The sequence below is a fragment of the Zalophus californianus genome, chromosome 11 (assembly GCF_009762305.2).
Source record: "Zalophus californianus isolate mZalCal1 chromosome 11, mZalCal1.pri.v2, whole genome shotgun sequence".
NCBI classification, from domain to species: domain Eukaryota; kingdom Metazoa; phylum Chordata; class Mammalia; order Carnivora; family Otariidae; genus Zalophus; species Zalophus californianus.
In genome coordinates, this window is record NC_045605.1 from 27,103,224 (window position 1) to 27,124,726 (window position 21,503).

At 49.4% G+C, this 21,503-nt stretch overlaps 1 protein-coding gene across 3 annotated transcripts in view; it reads left to right on the forward strand.

The window, feature by feature from the left end:
- NTM (neurotrimin) overlaps positions 1-21,503 on the forward strand; it is a 948,438-nt gene that overhangs the window by 288,977 nt on the left and 637,958 nt on the right. The gene's annotated exons all lie outside the window — the stretch shown is intronic.

The following is a 21,503-nucleotide window of genomic DNA, read 5'->3' on the forward strand; positions in this document are numbered from 1 at the left end:
ATGTATGTTGAAGCCTTTACCCCAGTACCTCAGAATATGACTGCATTTGGAGATAAAGCCTTTAAAGAGGAAATTAAGGGAAATTAAGGTCATAGGTGTGGGCCCTCTGCTGGTGTCCTCATAAGAAGAAATTAGGGCACAGACACACAGGAAAGACCACATAAGGACACAGGGAGAACATGACCATCTATAAGCCAAAGGGAGAGGCTTCAGCATGAAGCCAACCTCCAGACACCTTGACCTTAGACTGCTAGCCTCCAGAACTAAGAGAAAATAAATTTCTGTTGTTTCAACCTCCTGGCCTGTGGTACTTTGTTATCACAGCCTATAAGGACTGATGGAGACACGGCGTGAGTTCATCAAGACCGACGCAAGTTGCCTGGTAACATGCAGAGGCTCCCATGGGCCACAAAAAGGCAGGTTTGTAGGTCAAATCCCTGCACTGCCTTATTTTGTTTGACTTTGGCCAGTTACCATTGGGATCCTCAGTTTCCTTATCCATACAATGGGTATGATATATATCCCACTACTGTCGTGAAGATTAATTGAGACAAGGAATAGCAAATATTGTCGCACTCTTAGTGCTCAATATCCAGTTCTCTAACTCTTACTATTTCTCTTAATAGGTAGAGGAATAAATGCAATTTTCTCTGTATGGCAGGTATTGTGCAAAAGTCTCATCCAGGGCACTTCCTTTGATCTGGCCTCTTTTCTCCTGGTAATTGGAGACAAGTGTGTCCTCAGGACTCTGTGCCGGGGTTGTTGAATTCATCAGCCTGTGGGCCAAGGTCTGAGTGAAGGCCTGTACTTTCTACCCTTCACCCCTCCTGACTGATATTCATTAACACTCCACCTTCCTGGCTTGGAGAGGACTGCCTTGGATGCCTGCTCGTGAGAGGTCCAGACCCCCTTTCCTGGGCTGCCTCATCTCCTACCAATTGCAGTTCCTTGATTTACCTGAAACTCACAGTTACTAACAACTGAGGCCAACCTTGAAGGATTCACTTATAATGATTTACATCATTAGAGATGAAATTAGTGACCATGAACATATCATGCACCACAAACACACGATATTGAAGGGGCCAGGGTGTCAACTATTCTGCCAATGTCCTGGTCTATTTGGACATGGAGCTTTGCTTAAAATGTGCCCCTCCCAGAACAGTGGGTCTCAGAATGAAGAAACATACTTGGCGAACACACACAATTTGGACATCTTGAGATGAGAGAAGCCCCTGACCTCCAGGCAGATGCTGACTGAAAGCCAAGAAGCCCTAACTGACATTCACTTTGTGCATTCACCAGTGACACCGTCCTCAGCATACCCAGTTCACAAACAGACAGAATCAGTCCAAGGGACATGACTCACAGAGCTACACTCACAAAAAGTTGATGGACACACCAGAATTCCAACTGAATAATTCACCATGGGAGAAGACATGACTTTCCAGAGATGGTTGCTGTCAACATTTCTGGAAGCTGAGCTATTGGCACGTTTCTCGGTGGGGAAAGGTCTAAAGTAGAGGTTCTCAGGTATTTTCTGCACCAACATATCTGAGAAATATAGCTGCCCACCCCCACTGGTGGCCATACCAGGGGTCACCATAATTTTCCATTGGGGCTTACCAGAGGATCTCAGCATGGATGGAATGCTTTGATTGGTCCCTCCCATCATGCCATTAACGTGGCCCTTGGGACCACAGTACTAGGAGATGAGTGGGCCTTGAGGGATGGCTTATTCCACCTTGCCATCCCAGCTCTTTGTCTTGCTAAAATTCCTTAATTTAAGAGAGTCATCCCTTTGCCTTTAAAGAGGAGAACCCAAATCCTCAATCAATTATGCAAAGCTCTCAAGATTCTGGTCTCTGCTGCTCTCGAGCTTAGCACTTTCCTGGGCTTTCATCTCTCCAGCTACATGGGTTTTGCCTTGGTCTTCGTCTTGGTCTTTGGTCCTTCCGCCTGGAAATCACTCCTGCTCTCTCTTTACCTGGGTGACTCCAGGTGTCCTTTATAACTCAATCCAAGACCCTTCCTTGGGGAAGCCTTCCTGGTCCCCACGCCAGATCACAGCCTCAGGATCAACCCTTTCCCTCAGTGTTTTCGTTCTGATTGACACTGAAGTATCCATTGGTGGTTTGATGCCAGCCCACTAGAAGACCAGTAGCCCCATGATAGCAAGTGCTGGAGCTGCTTTGGCTCCCCATGGTCTGCCCAACACCTGGAACAAAATAGGTACTAATATTGCTCATGGAGGGACTCAGGGAAATGTCCCTGTCCCACAGCAGTGCATTCCTTCCTGGAACAGGATTAGATCAGGAGTGAAACATCACTAGGCAGCCTTTTCAAGAAGGACATAGCTAGGTTCCTCTCTGTGCTCGCCCGAGGTTGAAAGAGCTCATTGTAGACCTCAAGAGGTTGAGTAGTTCCCAACACTGACCTCTTCCCAGAACCACCGGGGGATCTTTTAAAAACAGTAGGTCCCTTGCCCTATGTTCCCACTCAAAGGCTCTCTGGGTGGATCTACCTCAGGTGTTTCCATGTGCAGCCAGGCTCAGGAGCCCCTGCTTGGAGACATTCCCTTCTCCCATTGTGTGAGCTTTGATTAGCTCAACTCTAAGTGCACCTTTCTTTTAAGTTCTTGTCATTGCACACTGTGCAAACCACTTCTGGTGTTTCATGTAGCTTGATCCTCATAATATCAAAAGATAGCTGTTGGCATTCCTATTTTGTGGATGAGAAAGCACAGTCCAGAGAGATCAAGCCCCTGATGTAAGGACACACAGCTTCCACATGAAGAAGCAGGATTTGAACTCATGTCTATCTAATTCCAGAGCCTAGCCTATAGATACTATATCATCTCAACTCCCATTCTTGTATCTCCTATGGCATTTACTCTCGGGGACGCCCGGCATCCCTAGGGATTCCCAGGTGGCGCAACAGCTTGAGAGTTGAAGAAAGGGAACTGTGGCCACCACTCTGAGCTGCGCTGGCCCTTTCTTGTTGAACAGGAGTAAGGTGGAAGGTATAATGAGGCAGAAGCAAAGACTTAAGACAATGAATTTTCCCCTTTTAGTCCCCAATTTTGGACAAACATGGGGCCCAGAAATGAGTGAGGGAATTAAATTAACGAACACAATTTCTCCCTGTCATTGAACTCTGACTAATGAGTCTATTTCTGGGTAATAAGAAGGAGCAGGAAGTGACAAGGCAGTGTAATGAATTAGTGGCCCAGAACCTCGTTAGTCAGAATAATCTTTCCACGAAAGATAAATGATGCAAACATTAATTATAAAGCCAGGGTGGAATGCATCCCATTATTTGGCTTCCTAAGAAATCTATCCCAGTTATTATGTGGCATTTCAAACAACAATAATAATAATAAAGTCAAGGCTCAGTGAGAGCTCTAACCCCCGGGAGACTCGCTGATGGTGGGAGCAATGGGAACCAGCTCTGTTTTCAAAAGGGGCCGTTCTTGATTCTCCTGGAAGCCAGCTGTATATCCGGGTTTTGTTGCAGGACCGGTTCCCTGGCTCCAGCCTCTGCAACCCGCAGCCTAGCTGTCTCTCCAGCTTGGTTATTCGACGCGGTCCATGCTGGGTCATTAATTGCAGGTGAGGCCAGGAGTTCAACAGGCACATTCTCCTCCATCCCAAAAGAAAGCACAAGGCCCTGGTTTTTGCCAGGAACTCCAGCATCCTAAAAGGAGGGTCAGAGATCAAAACCATGGAGGAAATGGAGGGTAAAGGGGTGAGGCTCTGGAATCAGCTAGCTTCAAATCCTGGCTCTGCGTGTGGGAAAGGGTTAGCTTGTTTCTTCTTGGGAGAACCGGTAATAGTGGAAGTATCTGATTAAGAGGATTGTTTATGAGGATAAGTAAGGTTGCGCGCAGAAGATGCTTGGCATCTATTACGGGTTCAGTGGCTGGCATCGATTTTTTTTTTTTTTTTTTAATGTAGAGCTTAGGCTGTAGAGCTTAGGCTGTAGAGCTAGTGGGCCGTTGGGGCATCAGAGACAGTTCCCTTGGAAGGATGAGGAAGGTGAGACAGGGCAGAGCTACAGTCCAGCCAATGTCACATGGCTGGGGGGGGAGGGCGGGGAGGGGGTGGGGGGGGAGGGGCGGGGCAAGCGCCTGGCCTCCTGGCTGGAGGCTCCAGAGCTTCTGTCATCTCCGGCTGCTTTGTCGCCTGGGACTTTGGTAGGAGCCCAGAAGGGAAGCGGGGAGAGAGAGGAGGACTTCCCTGGGAACTGGAGTAGGAAAGGCTGAATCAGTGAGAAACGCGGTTGCTGAGGCCCGAGTAAATAAACTGGAATTAAAAACTATAAAAAAAGTATTCGGCAACATCCTGGTAATAAACTTGTCTGTGACTTCACAGCTTAGAGGGTCCTCAACTTCTAAAGATTTGAGCTCTCTCGTGGCCACACGGGGGTCAGGAGTGGTTGGCTGTAGGGAGAGGCGCTCCAGTTGGAGAGGCCAAAATGTAGCTTCCTAGGTAGCTGCTTTTGCGTTTCAGGCTTTCTTGTTATCTGAATGGCAACTCTTCATAATGAAAGAGGAAAAAAAAAAACAATTAATAGGGAATGAATTTTAATTGTCTCTGACTTCTCATTTGTAGGCAATCAAAATGAGTTCCCTGTTAAGCAATCATTCTGAGATAACGGAAGGCACCCCAAAAGTGCTCCTCTCTCTAGCCTCTTCCCCTGGGGCCCAAACTGGGCCTTTGGGTTTTAACCAAAATGAACCAAATTGTGGAAAAAAATAGGGGAAAAAAATAAACTTGTTGCCAGAATTTTTTTTTTTTTTTTTTTTACGGAGGACCAAATACCTGTCTTAGTTATTCTGTGGCATTGGTTTTGTTCACATTTGGGGAGTGCCGTAGGAAGGTTGCTTGGGGGACAGGGCTCAGCTGGGTTTGGGCCACTTTGGGGTCAACTCATCCACTGTCCATCTGGAACTGAGGCTCCGCATGGGGCTGCAGGCCATCCAGCAAACAGCCTGGCCAGGGCGGGACCAAGCAGAGGGGACTTGAGAAAGGCTTACCCGGCCACCTTGTGCTCTTCCTCTGCCCAACCCCACTTTCTTCTTGTTGCTCCAAGGGTCAGGGAGCTGAGTTTCTTTCTTTTTCTTTCTTTAAAGCTTTACTGAGGTAGAATTGACAAATAACAATTATATATACTTAAGGTGTACAATGTGGCAATTTGAATACATTGTGAAATAATCCCCCCCCATCAAGCTAATTAACATAACCATCACCTCCCTTAGTTACCATTTTCTTTCTTTGTGTGCAGTGAGAGCACTTGAAATCCAGCCCCTGGGGCAAACTGCAAATATACAACACAGTATCATTGACCATAGCCACCTTGCTGTACACACGTCTCTGGAGCTCACTCATTTCGCAACACTGAAACTTTGTACCCTTTGACCATTTGACCAACAGCTCTCCCCCACCGTTCTGCTTTCTGCTTCTATGAGTTTGAACTATTTTAGATTCCGCTTACAAGTGATCATGCAGTATTTGTCCTTCTGTGTCTGGCTTTTTTCACTTAACATGATGTTCATAGCAGCACTATTCACAACAGCCAAGATGTAGACATATCCTGAGTCCGTAGACAGATGAATGAATTACGAAGATGTAGTGTGTAGACAAGCCATGGGCTATCACTCAGCCCTAACACCGAAGAGAATCCTGCCATTTGGAATAACATGGATGGACCTGCGGGGGCTGTGAGGTTTCGTTGTTCCGACACAGGGCTGTCCAGGGGCACAGCCTGCTCTCCTGACTTGGCCATTGCTTTTCCCAGGGATGTTGGGTCCCTGAGTCACTGGGAATGTGGCAGGTCCTTGTATGTAGGTGAGTGAGACGGAGCCACTCAGTGTGAGGAGTGGGAGAGCCTTCCTGTGGAGATTGTGGTCCCCCTCAGTCCCCTCCCTGAGGGCTGTGGAATGTAGACCAGCTAGTTCCTAGAAGCCAAGGGCCCTGCTAGCTCCTTCCCTCTCAGCTCTCCCCTGGAGGCGTGCCTCCCTCCCCGCTCACGCTCCCCATGGGTCCCTCTCTTCCTCATGTGCTTTTCTCCCTCCCATCCTCCTTGCTTCCTCCCCCCATCACCTTCTTCTCATTCTTTCATTCCCCCCTGCTTGCTCCCTACATAAAAGCACCAGGAATTCCTCCACAGAAGGTTTGGCTCAAGAATATGCTGGGTGGCTCTTGGTTTCTTGCCGTTCTAGGTATGCTCTACACTCGGCAACTTTATGGCTATCAAGGGGCCATATCTCTGTCCCCCTCAGGCAGAACCAACCATAATCAGCTTGGAAAGCCAGCTCCGCCTCCTCTGCTCCGTGGGGCTCTATCTGGCTTCCATTCTTACCCCCACCCCCAGCCCATCACTGCACAATTTATTTATGGAGGGCCAACAGCACCTGTCTCCTTCCATCTAAATTACCTGCATATTCAAGGGGATTAATTCATAGCTCCTGCTTGCACTTGCCTTATTAGTTCTGGGCTTTGCAGAGAATGCGGTTAAATCAATGCTAACTGCATCTGATGGAGCGGTGGGATGACACCTAGCAGGACCCTCCCCAGCCCTGGCCCCCTCCCTGGACTGGGCATACCTGTGACTTAGCTGAACTGGCAAATGGCTTGGAGCCCTGTGAAGATCAGCTAAGAATCAGAGGTGGAAGAAGTTAACACCTGGTACAAATCTGCAGGTCACTTGAGGTTGACAAAGTGCCGATCAACAATAGTTGATCAAAGTCATGACCAAAAAAAAAAAAAAAATATGGTGGAGAGAACTGTGACCCCTGAGCTTGCTCCAGAATGGGGACCTGGGAGCCTGGTGGAGGCAATGCTGTTTCTTGGTTTGGGAGCCGAGGTCTCTTTGAAGGTCAAGGCAAAGTTTGGGGTCTCAGGAATATGGTGCCCTTTGACAGCGGGAGTGGCTGGGCTCGGGAGCAGACACCTCCCTCCTGCACCAGGCCACCTCTGAGCACTGAGCCTGCAGGGGCTGCTCACCCGCCTGAGCCTCACCTGCAGCAGATGGCGAGGGCGTGCGATGGGCACTTCCCCTGCTCCACTCAGCATGCCCCAATTCCCCTCTCTCTTTCTAGACAAATGGTCTCTTTTTGGAGTGGACTAAACTTTCTGACACCATGCATCCTGGACGATGGCCTCCTTGGCAGAGGCAGGAGGAGGGTGTCTGAGTGTGCCTGGCACCGGAGCCCTGCCACCTCCCTCACCATCAGCAGCCCCAGGAGCATGATATCAAGGACGCTATCTGTGCCCTCCATTTGGGAGCCCTTGAAACAGCACGTGGTCCCAAATGCCTGCGGGAGCCTGGTGGGGGATGTAAATTAGCAAAGCCTGCCTGGCATGAGGCAGAAGGGGGAGGGGGGTGGCCAACTAGAGCATACACACCTCATCGAAAGGCTTTCAAAATATATTTTAAACCCCAAGACTCCTTCACAAGACATACGAGTGTGCCAAATTTGGGCTGAGCACCATGCAGCTCTGCAACCCTGCGGAAACTGTGCTAGGTGGAGCGCTGGATAGCCCAGACAGCTTCTGCCTTGCGCCCCAGTCAAGCACAAGGATGTGACATGTCTTTGTTCTAGCTGTTTGGTCTGGTCTTCCTGGGATTTCTGCACCTTTTCCTCTGACCCACCACCTCCCCGTCCTCCAGTCTCTGTGCTCCCAGCTCTATGAAGGCAGCGATCACATGGCCATGTAGACTACCAATACTTAGAGGAAAGGGTCAGGAGCTCACTTAGGTTTTTAGTCCTCCAAATATATAGTCAGGGCTTCATACAGGTTGATGGAATTGAAGTACTCTTGGACTGGCCCTGGTCGCTTCTTCCCAGCCCCCCAAAAGAAGGCTTTGTGGTAAACTTCTCCTTTAGAACAGTGAAGATCACCATGTTTTGGGGGAAGAAGCTCCTGTGTTATTTGTTAGAAGCCTAAAACCATATAATATATATATATATATTTATATAAAAATAAATCTAGACAGGCAAGAGGGCTGGGGAGGGCCATAGGGTAAGAAAGCCACTGGTGGTGAATTGTGAGGCCAGTGAGGAGACCAGAAGGTGACTCCCCCATCCTTCCTGGCTGCCCACCAGCATTGTGTGGATGGTGGTGGTGGGAGCTCCTTCTTGCTCCAGGGGCTGGCCCAGGGCTCACTGAGAGGCGCGGGGCTTATAGTTGACCAAGAAGATCTCTCCTGACCTGTTAGGACTCCTGCCCACAAGCGGTGGCCTTGTCTGAGCAGGACGGTATGGCAGCCTTGGAAGAAGCACATGGGTCTTTGGATCAGATGCAGCTCAGGCCCCCTGCCAAGCTCCAGATCTGCACTTGCAAGAGCTGCAAAACTTGTTCCTGTTGTGTGCGTGTGTGTGCGCGTGTGTGAACATGCATGTTCTTTCTTCTTATCCTCTTGCCATCCTAGTCTCCCACTTGTAGACAGAAATCTCCATTTAAACACAGCACCCAGATGTTGACATGATACCCTTTGGGGGTGCCCACTTGCCGCCCTAATTTTCTCCTCTATAGAGACCTTTCCAGAAATGTCCTCCGATCCTTCCCCAGAGAGCAGTGCTGAAGAAATGTTCCTGGAGGGGCCTGCCCTGCGAGAGTTCCCAGCCCTCACCTGAAACCTCCGTAGAAGGCATCCCAGCCCCATGACCTGTCTGTGCTCTCCCCCATGGGGCTGGAGAACAGAGGCCTTACGTTTGCAAACTGCCTTTTAAAACAAAATGCCAGAACAGGGAAACAGGAATTTCACATCTCTCGTGAAGGAAAAAAGTTGCCTTTTACTCCCCGCCCCTCGCCGCCCCCCCCCCCCCCCCCCCCCCCCCCCCCCCCCCCCCGCCCCGCACCTCCCGTTTCTCGGTTGGTGTCAGACTCTGATGTGTTGAAAGGCAACACAAAGAGGAAGCGGGTGGGGGGAACAGCAACTCAGGGAGATAATTGACTTCGGAAAAGCTACGTCTGAGATGTAGGAAGAAAACAAGTGAAAATATGTTATTTTACAACCTTGATACTCCTGACCTCATTCAAAATAAGTATACACATGCTGTATGGGTGATCAGGTAGACTAGAAGAGGAGTCCTTAGCATAGGGTACTGCCGCCCTCTAGCGGCCATGAGAAACTGTGCCACAGCCCATTTTCTGTTTCCCAGAGAAGCAGGCAGGTTGCCGAAGAGTTTGGGCACAGCCTGAATTAAAACCAAAATAGCTGATTGAAAAGGAGAGCAGTTCATAAAAGTCTCCCTTCTCTACACAAAGCATTTGTTGTCCCTCCTAGTGTTGGCTGGCCCTCTAGAAGAGAAGGGGCTGGCCGAGTAGGAATGAGCTTGGCTTAGTCTTTGTGACTTGTCAGCCACGTATCCTTTGTGGGTTTCGGTCTTACCTCCTGTAAAGTGATAAAACTTGAAATAGACAATGCTTCTGGTTCCTTCCAGCCGAGATATTCTTTTAGGTCCGAGATGTCCTTGAGGAACGCCGAAATCTCAGCGATCTGGCAAATCACGTGCTAGTCTGGTGGAGGAACTCTTTGTAGGGATTTTCTCATTGCATTTACACTCATTCAGCGCTATTATTACTGCCTTTCTCTAGCCCCGATGAAGCTGGTGTTACAGAACCAACTTTATTGTTCCCATTCGCTGTTACAAGAATATGGCCATTGTGATTACCAAGCCTGACTTCCCTGCCTGGTTACTGTCACATTGCCTCGCCGAAACGGACAACAAAGAAGTCCTTCCCTTGAGGGTGTAGATTACTGGGCACCTCAACTCACTCCAGCTCGGAAATGGACACCCACAGAAGGCTCGGGAGTGGACCTGAATTGGGGATCAAATCAAAAAATACTACTCCTGGTTAGTAGTATTTGGGCTTAGATTTTTCCCTTGCAACTGAATCTTCACACAGTTCACTCACTTACTGCTAGAAAAGAAAACTCCCCAGCATGTGGGACATGTAAAGAAAAAAAGAGTACCGTTTTCTGCATTCACCCCCTCCATATTAAGAGTCTCATTTTTTTCCAAATATTTAACCCATGCGAGCAGACTTCAGCTCTCACTCACCACCTCCACTTCCTGCTCCCAGATGGACCTCCAGAAACCCCAATCTCACACCCACTTCAGTTCTTGTGTGAGGCTACCAGAGTCATTTATCTTTTCTGTTTAAACCCTTGGGGTATTTCTGTTTAGCAAGACAGCGCTTTGAGGAAGCTACACGGTTTTATTAAGTGTATTAACCTGAAGAGCAGCTCATGTGGTGGCCACAGTGTGTCGACTGCTTGTCTTGGCTCTATCCCAATATATCAGGGGTTGTTTTCCCAACACATTTTAAAATTTTTATTACCGACTATGATTTGATTTCACCGATGCTATTATTAAAATTAATTTGTGTCTCACAAAGCCTAAACCACAGAGTAGACCTTTGCCAAAGGCATCACGATAACGTTTCTGGAAAGGCGAACACGTGAATACATAATTAGTACTTGTTGAGTGCCTACTAAGGGCCATGTAGCTTGGCAACTTATTCCTTCTATCTTTCATCGCAGCCCCAGAGGGGAGACAGTATTATGTCATTTTAAGAGATGAAGGCACTGAGGCCTAGGGAGGCTGAGGGGCTCACTCAAGTTCTCACAGCTGCCACATCCTGGAGGACATAGAATTCCCACCCAGCTCTGGTCCTGGAGCCTGTGCATTTCTCCGAATAACGTTCCACCCCCCCGGCATGCCTCTGCTCACATTCCATTCGGGGCCTTGATTCAGTGGGCAGTTTGCCGGCCAGCAAACCACAGTGGCTGTGGTTTTTATGTGTCCTTTCCTATGAAGGTGACTCAAAATTTGAAACAGAGGGTGCATCGTCTGAGCCCCTAAGAGAATGGCCCTGTCCTTAGCGGAGAGGAAAGGCTCCGACCTCCCTTTGGCTCACCTGCAGCCTAGACTCAGTCTGCAAGGATCTTTGATGGCTTGAATATTTAGTGCAGGGCAGGGGGTGCGGGAAGCTTCAGAGACAGAAATTTTGGTCCCTTGATTTGAATCTTAGAAACTTGCCAAGCCGGTTTGCAATCACCCTGTCTGAGAGGACTCACACATAGCCCAATTTTGAAATAAGAACCTTGACTTTCTCCTCTGGAGAATCTGAGTTTTGACAGGAGACCATCAGCAGACTCAAAGATCTATTTTGGCTTTAAAATATGTGAATTTATGGAAGAGAAACTGAAAGAGAGGAGTTTTGTGAACACGCCAGCATTTTCAGATACTGATAATGCTGTTTGGTGTGAAAGGAAGGGGATGTTTTCTGTATGATCCCATAAAGCAAAACCGAGAGCAGTGGGCCTAAATTATTTGGGAACAATCAGTTCAACATAAAACAAATGTAAAAGTCTGAGGTGCCCAAAGAAGTAAAAGGCTGCCGTGGTGTTTTCTGGCAGTGTGTGTGTGTGTGTGTGTGTGTGTGAATACGCATGCACACTCATGTGCATACAGGGGAAGGGGCAAATAGAAAAGGAAGGGTTTAATCAGATGACCTTTACAAATTCCATATTTTCTGGACTTCCATAATTAAATGTTTAAGATGGGCCTTCAGGCACCACGCTAGTTATCAGAGATGTATTTGCTCAAGAAATTTGCCTGGTGCACTTTTTTCCTTTTAATTTCAAACCTTCCAAACAGTAACAAGAATAGCATATTGAAGAGCTCTCCCCCATACTTGCCGGGCAGCTTTTCAAAACAAGGCATCCTCTGACATAACCACGAAGATGACCAAAATCAGGAAATCGGACACAGATATAATGCTATTTTCTAGTACACGGCCTGCATTCAAGCTTCCCCAGATGTACAAATGCCATCCTTTCTCACAGTTTCCCCCAACCGCTGACCCCGTCCACTTAGCTGCACTTGGCTGTCATGTTGCTTTACCTCCATTCATCCACCACAGTGCCTTAGCCTGACGTTTTTGAAGACTACAGACAGACTGGCAGTACTGGGTGCTTTTCAAATGCTGCTCAAATCACCAGCAGAGAGTTCCAAGTCTGGCACATATTATCTGATGAGTGTTATTAGCAGAACGGAAGGGCATCTGTGAACTGTAGGGCCGAGGGTCCCAGAGCCTGGGCCTGCCTGGTTAGCTTGACTTACGTCAGAGGCGGAAGGTGCCAGGGACTGATGCCCCAGGTTTGAATTCTGTTCTGCTATTTGAATTTGTGCAAGCCACTCACCTTCTGTTAACCTCGGCTCCCTCCTCTCTGAAGTGAGGGCTTCCCGTGGCAGTAATAATTAAGTGGCACATTGTAGGTAAAAGTGCTTAGTAAACTACAGCAAAGTGCTGGACCAATGCACTATATTATAATTTATTATGAATGTCCCAGAGAGGCCACCTGGAGAGAGAATAGCACAGTGCAAGGACACGTCTGTAAAATGCGATGGTGGAAAATGGAAGCAGGCGGTCCAGGTAGGACTCTTGGTGTACAGCTGGACATGGGTTTCGGGTTCTCCTTGGGGGTTAAGCGGGGCCTCCTCTCGGCACATAGCTCCGAAGGCTCTCGCACTAGTAAGGGCCACGGCTTACTGCGCGTCTACCCAGGGTCAGATGCTTTGCCAAGAGAAGCCCAAATTCTCATATTAATCCTGAAAGGTGTCTAATCTTAGGCTGAGATTCAGAGTTGCAGAGAGATTATGTTATTCAAAGTCATACAGATAGGAAATGGCAGAATCAAGAAGCCAATTTCCAACACCTGCGGAGGCATTGCTGTGCGTGAGCATACGTGTGTGTGTGTGTGTGTGTGTGCTGACTGTATTCCCACCCCTCTTCCCAATACATCTGGTGGCACAGTGACATGGAGCCATGTGACACAGAGCTTGTCAGCAAGTCCTACTCTTAAGTAAGGGGTTTATTGAATCTGGAAATTATCAATTCTTGGGGCGCCTGGGTGGCTCAGATGGTTAAACATCTGCCTTCGGCTCAGGTCATGATCCCAGGGGTCCTGGGATCGAGCCTCACATTAGGCTCCTGGCTCAGCGGGGAGCCTGCTTCTCCCTCTCCCTCTGCCTCTCCCCCTGCCCATGCTCTCTCTCTCTCTCTCTCTCTCTCTGTATCTCTGTGTCTCAAATGAATAAATAAAATCTTAAAAAAAATTAAAAAAAAGAAATTATCAACTCATTAAGCAAGACCTTAGTTCTTCACTGATGTGCAGATATATGCTAATAAGCTCTGGTTCCACAAGTCTCTCGATGACCTGAGTTTCATTTATTTGCTGACTTTGTGAGGGTGTGAGTCTGGAATGTTCTTTAAGGAATTCATGAGTATGATAGCTTCTGGGTCTGGGGCACCTGAAATAAGCTTCCTCTCTCCCTTCTCCTACCTGGGAGCCAGACCAGGATTTAGGGGAGACTGAAAACTCAGGGGCTCTGGATCATGCCAAGATTGAAGTTCGGGACGTCTTTCTGTGGTGCCCCCCTTAGGCCCTCCTGGTTGTCCCTGTGCTGGTTTCAACAGAGCTGACACACCATCAAGGTTTATGGAATCACCAAACTAAACTTGGGATATCAGGCAATGCAGTTGGCCAACAGACTGCCTGACGTTTGCCGGTGGGGCCGTGAGCCTTCAGGCTGTGCTCACCTTTAGGTGCTGTTGCCTATTTGGGAACCTGATATCCAGTCCTCATCACTAGTTCCTGCTCTAGCTCAGCACGGAAGCCAGGAATCCCTGAGTCTTGTAGGAGCATGGCCCAGAAGGAGGAAGCAATGCAAAATGGACCCTCTTCCCTTTTCTCCTTCCCACCCCACCCTGGAACCATGTTTGTGTGGGAAAGACCTGGCCGGTGGTTTGCAGGTTTCCAGACATTTTACTGCCCAGATGTCTCCTCATATCAGGGTTCTTCAAAGACCTTGCTCTCTTCCTGGTCTCCATCTCTTTCTTTGTCAAGAACCCTTCAAATCCCTGCTCTTTTTCCAGTTTGGGGGAGGAACTGCTATTGGCTCTGTCTGTCTTTGTTTACTGACCTTGCCTCTCTGACCTCTGATCCTCCCTTGAAGCAGAAGGGCTGTGGGCTTCCCAGGGCTGGGCCTGCTCCCATGGAGAGTGAGTGCGTTCCCAGGGCCCCTGAGAACACATTCTCCAAATGTGTCCCTGTCTTCACAGCTTCCTGTGACATCCTTTTATTATAGTTGCTGCAGCTGTCATGTTACATAATTGCTTTTAAAATAGGAAATATTCCATTGTTGGAGAAAGCGCTCAAGGAGAACAGCCCCTCTCCCTGTCCACGTGTGCTCTGCACCCATTCATGGCCCTGAGCTGCGCTCCTGAGGCTCCCCTCAGGAGCACGGCTGTGGACTCCATGAAGCTGCTCACAAATGAGAGTTACCCCCATCCCTTCAGGTTCTTCAATCCGCTCCCTCTTGCATTAGGACACATTCCCTCCGGGCTCTTCCTGCATCTCCTCATTTGTTCCCGGGTCCAGATGGCCCCTCGTGCTCAGAAGTTTTATGCTTGAGAGAAGGAAGGAGCAATGGGGAGGGGGGTCCACAACAAAATAGTTCAAACTGAAGATCAAGTACAGCAAAAGATTCACATCTCGCCGACAGATTCCAGTTGGTTTTCGTGGCTTTCTGGAGTAGTAGGTTGAAAAGGATTCTGAAGCCAAGTCCGGGCTCAATAGGAAAGAAGTCTGTGATTGATGAGCAGCGCATGCGGCGGGCATGCGCAAAGGAGTGCCGGGGATTAGTCGTCCCGTAGCTGATGTCTGTACCTCCGGTACTGCTGAGTATGCTGTTCTTTTTGCTCTTTGTAGCCAACCTTTACCGTGTCTTTTTCTTTCTTTCTTTCTTTTTTTTTTAAGGACTTATTTATTTATTTTGAGAGAGTACATGAGAGCGGGGAGGGTTAGAGGGGAGCAGACTCCCTGCGGAGCTGGGAGCCCGATGCGGGACTGGATCCGGGGACTCCAGGATCATGAGCCGAAGGCAGTAGCTTAACCAACTGAGCCACCCAGGTGCCTTTTTTTTTTGACAGCTTCTGGGGCCATTAGTTTCCCCTCCTAAGGTCCTAAGAAATGTGAAATGTTACAGTATCATCATCGCTTGCAACTTCTTAGGAACCCAAAATCTTGGGTCCTGGCCCCGACAGACTGACTTCACGACTCTGCGGGGAGACTCAGTAATCTAGGGGATGTGTGGCCAGCCCTCTGGGTCACCCTGTTGCAGACTCACCCCTGAGGACCGCTGTGTGATGGGACAGGAGCGACGTGGGAATGGAGAGGTGAATGGCAAAGGCTAGTCCTGATTTTTGACTAACTCCTTTCTCTCTTTTAACAAAGTCATGGAAAGGTGAATCTACTGGTTTAGGATTCTCTGGGTGAAGCGGCTTGAGAGGACCTATATATTTTATAGCAGTATTCAGCAGCAGATTTTATCGAGCTTCAGTAAATCCCTCCTGGGCGGGGGAAGATGAAGCTCCCTGGGTGACGGCGTGATGTGAACCCAGACGAAGACATTCCCGGAGCGCCTGACCCTCCATCCTTCTGTGGTATTTAGGCCCCTATCGTGGCCACCACGTCGCCTTGCCTTCCCTCTTCCCTGGCGGCGCCGGCTCGTGAAAATAGCATTTCTGATTGCACTGGAATGAATCAGAGAAATCCACACTTGGGCTATTAGAGGGAAATGAGAATATTGAACAAGGTGAACGTTTGTGTGGATTTCGCGGGGGGGGAGGGGCGTGTGTGCATGCACGTGCGTGTGTGTTTTCCCTCCTTGCACACTACAATCATAGAATCAAGGGAAATGAAAAGTAAGAAGGTTGAGCTCACCCATCCTTCCCATCTCAGGTGATATATCTGGAAAGAGATCATGCAGGCCCAGATCCCAGCGCTGGAGGCAGAACCTCCACATGAAAGGACTCCTCTTACTTGGCCTCCGCGGGCAGTGGCCGCATCACGGATGAGACACCTCTTTGGCCCCGAGGGACAGTGGGCTAAATAATTCTGCATACCATCAACAGGTGTCTGATTTCAGATCTTTCCCCGGTCAGCTACTGAGAGATGGATGCATTACTGTTGGCATGCTATATTTCTGAGCAGCCTCTGTTTTCTCACCCGGAAAATGGGGTAATATCTGTCTCAAAGTTAATTGTAAGGACTCCTCTAAGAATCTACATACATAAAATAGCTATTGCAGCTTCAGGTGCTTTGAGCCCTGACTCTCTAGGGCATTCTGCAAGCACCATGGAGGACCAATCCAGAAGTTTCTTCCACAGTGCTCCTGTTTTCTTCACTCTGCCTGGCTCTCCCTCTCTACTCCAAGCCATAGGAACACGTGAGAGCCGAAGAGAGCTAGAACAGGGTCTTCTCTGCCTGCCGTGCTCAGATTCTGCCCCCTGGTGGCGACCGCGGATCCTGCAGGCCCTGAGCCCTACCAGGCTGGAGGAGGGAGGGCCTGCCGCCTACCTGCTCTTGATGCCCAAACTCAGGAGATCCTGGCCTTGCTTCTCCCTGTCTGAGTGCACCTCTGCTCCAAAGCGGACTTCATTCGCTTTCTGACAGCTCTATGTGAAATTCGCTATGTCTCCCATTAGAAGTGTTTCCTGGCTCTTCATTCCCTTCCTCTTTTGGGTTTGGTTACTTTTGACTCCTGGCAGCCCAAGAAAGGGGAAACCCCAGCACCTACTCAGTCGGTGCAGAAAGCGTCTGTACTCACAGCTCACTGTGTGCTTTCTCCCTGCCAGCCAGGCCTGCCACGCGCGATAGAATACACTTAGAAAGGCATGTAAATGACATGGATACCCCAACACCAGCTTCCCCTGCTTTCTTTCTCTCTCTCTCTTGCGTAAGCACGCAGGGACACAAGTTCATAGAGCTTTCTAGAAATTCTCCTAGTGTAAATAAGTCCTACACTCGTTTGCTCAGCTCTTATACCTCATTATAACCAAACTTTCGCTCGCGAAGTACAACTTCCTTTCCTTTCTGCTAAACTCAACCAGAAGGTCTGCAGGCTTTTTTCCTAATCAAAAGAAGATGCTAACACACCTGCAAGAGCCACATCACTCCCTGGGCTTCAGCAGTTCCTCTCCTTTGTCTCCCTCTTCTTTGCTCCTCTGAAGTAAGCCAAGAAGGGCACCCAGGACGTGTGTGTCACCTAAGATGCATTGACAGGCTAGTCTGTGTTCTCGGCACAGTTCGGGGTGCAGAGGGAGGAGGCAATATGACCCCTACCCTCCAGCAGCAGTAGATAATCTCCCTCCCAGGAAGCGATGACAAACAGCCTGGGCTCCAAGAAAGTCTGAGGAGGTACATGCCTTATGAGCAAAGACCGGAGGTGAAAATGGGTGAGGGATGCAGATAGGGTAAGTGGCACACATTTTCGTATGGTGAACTCTCTGGTAGTGTTGTGGAAATATGCCCGGGGTGTCAGAGGGGTTACTTTGTCAACAGGTTTGTAGCCAACCTACCCCGGGGCCCAACTGGAACATGAATCAATAAATAATATCACTGTCACTATGGAGGGGGTATGGCTGAGCTCTTAGGGGAAGTAGGCAGATGCCAAGGTGGATGGTGTTTGCATTTTGGGGGGTCGCAGAGAGAAAGCCACAGAAAAGGTGGCTGGATGCTTCAGAGGAGGGTCCTGGAGGCAGAAATCTCTGGAATCTCCATTGTCATGGAAACTGATGGCTCCCAGGCCAACTTTTCCCTTGGATCTTCCCAATCCCAGGGCCATGTTGCTGGGAAGGAAAGGGTTCACTGGGAGCGTGGGGAATTTAGAAGGGTCACTGATACAGGGCAGGCCACGGTAAATGGAGGTTCTTGTAACTGAACAGATTCCCTCTTGCCTTGGAGTTTAACAGAACTGGGTTTTAACTACGACCCTGCTACTTGCTGGCTGTATGACACGGCATTCGAATTAATTTCACCTCGCCCTCCTGCATGTTTGCCATCTGTTAAACTTGGCTATTCATCTCTGACTTTGGTCTTGAGAAGGGAGTGAGCCGCGTGTGGGTGCTGACCACAGTGCCCGGAGTAGAAAGAGGCATGATGTGATGGTGGAATTGACCATGAGCTTGATGTGAGGACAGTGGCCATCTCTGGCTGCACCAGACTTTCCAGAGGGGTCCTCAGAGGGTTGTTCTGGCTGGGTCACTGCTGACAACCCAGGATCACAGGACTATAGGCCAGCCACACTCACCACTTAGAAACTGCAGAAAGGCAGCGTCCCCACTCCACCAGGGAAGATGCAGGCTGATGGTCACTGCATATGAAAACTTCTTCCCAGAGCCTCGGAGTACTTGGAAGCATGCCCTTACCATGCCCTCACCAGCCTAGGCCACAGCTTCCTGGACATCAAGAGGGAGCAGAAGGGTGGGCATGGTTTCCACTCAAAGGGCACTGTCCAGGCCCGGCTCCTGTCCTAGGGAAGATGCACTGGCTTTCTGTATGCTGGGTGTTTGTTCAGCTAGACAATTGAGCCTAGCTCAATTTGCACTTGCTATTCCTCTACTTGCAATGCCCACGTATGGAGTGGACTATTTCCTCACTTCTCTCAGGTGTCTCATCAAATGCCACCTTCTCAGAAATGCCTCCCAATCACCCCACATAGTTGAATCACCACCATACAGTGCTATCTCTTTACGTTGGCTGACCATTTTTCTTAGCTGACTCTAACACCTGAAGTATTATGTATTTTACTTGTTGATTTATTTAGTGTTAAGGTCTCTGCACTTCCATCTGATCAGGGACGTTGCTCACATCTCCATCCACAGTGTCTAGAACACTGGCATGAGGAAGGCGCTTAATAAGAGTACATGTTTGGAATCTAGTCATGGAAACTTGAGGGATTTCTTTTCAACTCTGAGATCCCATGGTATTGTACTGTAAACATAGTACCATGCTGGGTCCAGAATGGTTATGAGGAAGTCTGGACTGAGCCCTGCCCCCCAGTGTTTTGTTACCACAAGCCAGAGGGAAGGAGCACACATAGGTGTCAAATATCCAGGGGCCCAGTGAGAGACCCCAGGAGGAAAGAGCCACAGGCAGGAGGGACGGTGGGCGCCACAGTTTCTGAGGGGGGCAACTGAGGGGAGGACTTGCTTCGGGATTGTCTGATTCCGAGACCTAATGGCTGACCCCACCTGACACCACAGTGAAGCTGGTTGAGAGGCACAGATGAGAATGAACTAATTTCCTTTGATTTCCTTTGATGTTTTCAAAGGCAGGAAATAATTTCTGTCCTCTTATGAGAACCACTTAGCTGTAGGCTGGGGGGTTGGAGGGTGTTCTGTCTGTGGGAGATGCTAATTAGAAACAATTCTACCCGAGGCCTGACCTGCCCGGGCGTGCCTCAGTGAGGCGGCCAGAGCTCCAGGGCCCTGGCAAGGGGGCTGCAGGGTGGGGGGGCGGCCAAGCTGTGGAGGCGACCCTGGATCGGGACACTCCTTATTTGCAGGCCAGCACCCTGGGACAGATGGGGGCCCGGTCTCCATGGGCCCCTCCTTCATGTAGGACCTCCCCGTTCCAGCACAACGACAAACAGTTTGACTAACCCGATGTTCCAGGAGAGAGTCACAAGTGTCAGACTACATGAAACAGGACAGAATGTGAAATACGGTAGATAATAAAGCTGAACCGCTGATGTGCTGGGAGCAAGGTGTCCAAACCCTCTCGTAGGGTCCCCTCCTGCCGCCCTGGCTTGAATGAGATGTTTCTGCCTGCGGAGATGTCTGCCTCTTGTGCCCGGGGCTGCAGCAGGGCCACGAGACTGCTCTGTCGCTCAGTGACCTTAATGAGGGCTAAAAGGAGGACAAGCGTTCACCTCCCACTGTGGCTTGGACCTCCAGTCTGGTCGGAGCTCTCTGTTCCCAGCCCCTTCACCAGGCTCTCATGGCGGCGGGGGGGGGGACCTCTATGGACGTGCAGTCCTGGAGTCGGCACTATCTGTCTCCCGTGTCTCGCTGAGAGTGAGCGCAGGACGGGGCAGCACGACTCCCTGGAATTAATGTTCCACAAGCTCCTGCAAAGCCCGGCCTGGGCACTGCATTTAGGGGACAGGGTGCTAGGGCACAGAGATAAATGGCTGAGGAAGCTTCTCAAGGATCCAAACAACTAAGCTGAAGTGTCACCAGGGAGAGAGGGACAGAGGGCCTCAGGGAGGAGGGGGCTCTCTGAGCTGGGCAGCGGGAGGGTCGTGAGTTGCCCTCTCTTGGCCTCTGCTGTTGATCCCTGGGTGGTTCTCAGCTCACCCTGTGTCCTCCCGGCCCACACATGTCCCCTGGTGCAGAATGCACTCTAGCAAAGCAATCAAGTGAATGTATTTTTAAAAGAGAACTCATTTACCAAGCAGGCCTCTGGAGCAGTTGATGGAATAGCCTTCCTCTGGGTGGAAATAGTAGTGTAATGGCCTCCCCAGGGCTATTATTGCGTTGACATTACAGCAGGCTAATAAACCCCAAAGGGGTAGGACGTGAACTGCCAACCAGTTCGCACATCTGGATGGGGAGCCTGCAGATGCAGGGCTCGTCGCGGTGCCTGCAACTCCGGAGAATGGCCACAAGAGGGCACTCCTGTGCTCTGCCAGCCGCCTGAGCTGCCTGCTCTCTGCGCGCTAATGGGGCTCCTTGAACCAGGGGAGGACTCTTCCTGGCGGACTCTGTACAAGGACGGGAAGTCGCCTGCCCTGTTCTCTCTCTCTCCGTGCCCCTAGTTGAATTTCCTAAAATGGTTTGCAAACCCAACCATACAGGGAGGGTTGGAAGGAGGGTAGGTAGTTCACATCATTAAATCGGAAACCGGCATGTTAATGATTATTTTAAAAGCCCAAGAAAAATGCTTTTGAATCACATCAGAATGTGATTGAATGTATCATTTCTCTTTAGGAGAAGTCTGTGAGTTGAGCTCCAAAACCTCAGAGGCAATAATAGTCTCTGGCTCCTCCTTTCACTTGCTTGTCTTGGGGGCCCGCAGAGTATAAAGTGGGTATGCATAGGATGGAGTACCTGTCCTCGCTCACCCCCTGTTCTTCCAGGGGCTCTCTTAAAGCGGAGACAGTGACCCGATTGTTTTTCTTTGTATCCCCAGTATCTAGCCAACAGCAGGTGTGTGTGCAATTCATGTTTGCGTTGAACGTGATATTGTCTTTCCTGAGATGGGCGTGCGGCTTGTGCCAAAGGTCCCAGCTACCCCCTGCCTATGCCAACCAAATTGCTGATCCTGCTGTCAGGCAATGCGACACCATTTGGGATCAGAAAATATGGCCATCAGTGTCACAGATTCATCTGAGAAGGTGTCACCCTATCTCAAAGTCCTGTGAACCCCACTACATCTTACTTTAGGATTTCCAGACCACTCATGAAATGCACATTTTATTTATTTAGTTGTTTTTTTAAATGTACTTAATTTTAATTTTATGTGAGCGTACTTGTCAGCAAGAGCAAATGTTGGTATATACATCAGACATTTTGTTTGTTTTTTAAAGATTTTATTTATTTGATAGAGAGAGACACAGCAAGAGAAGGAACACAAGC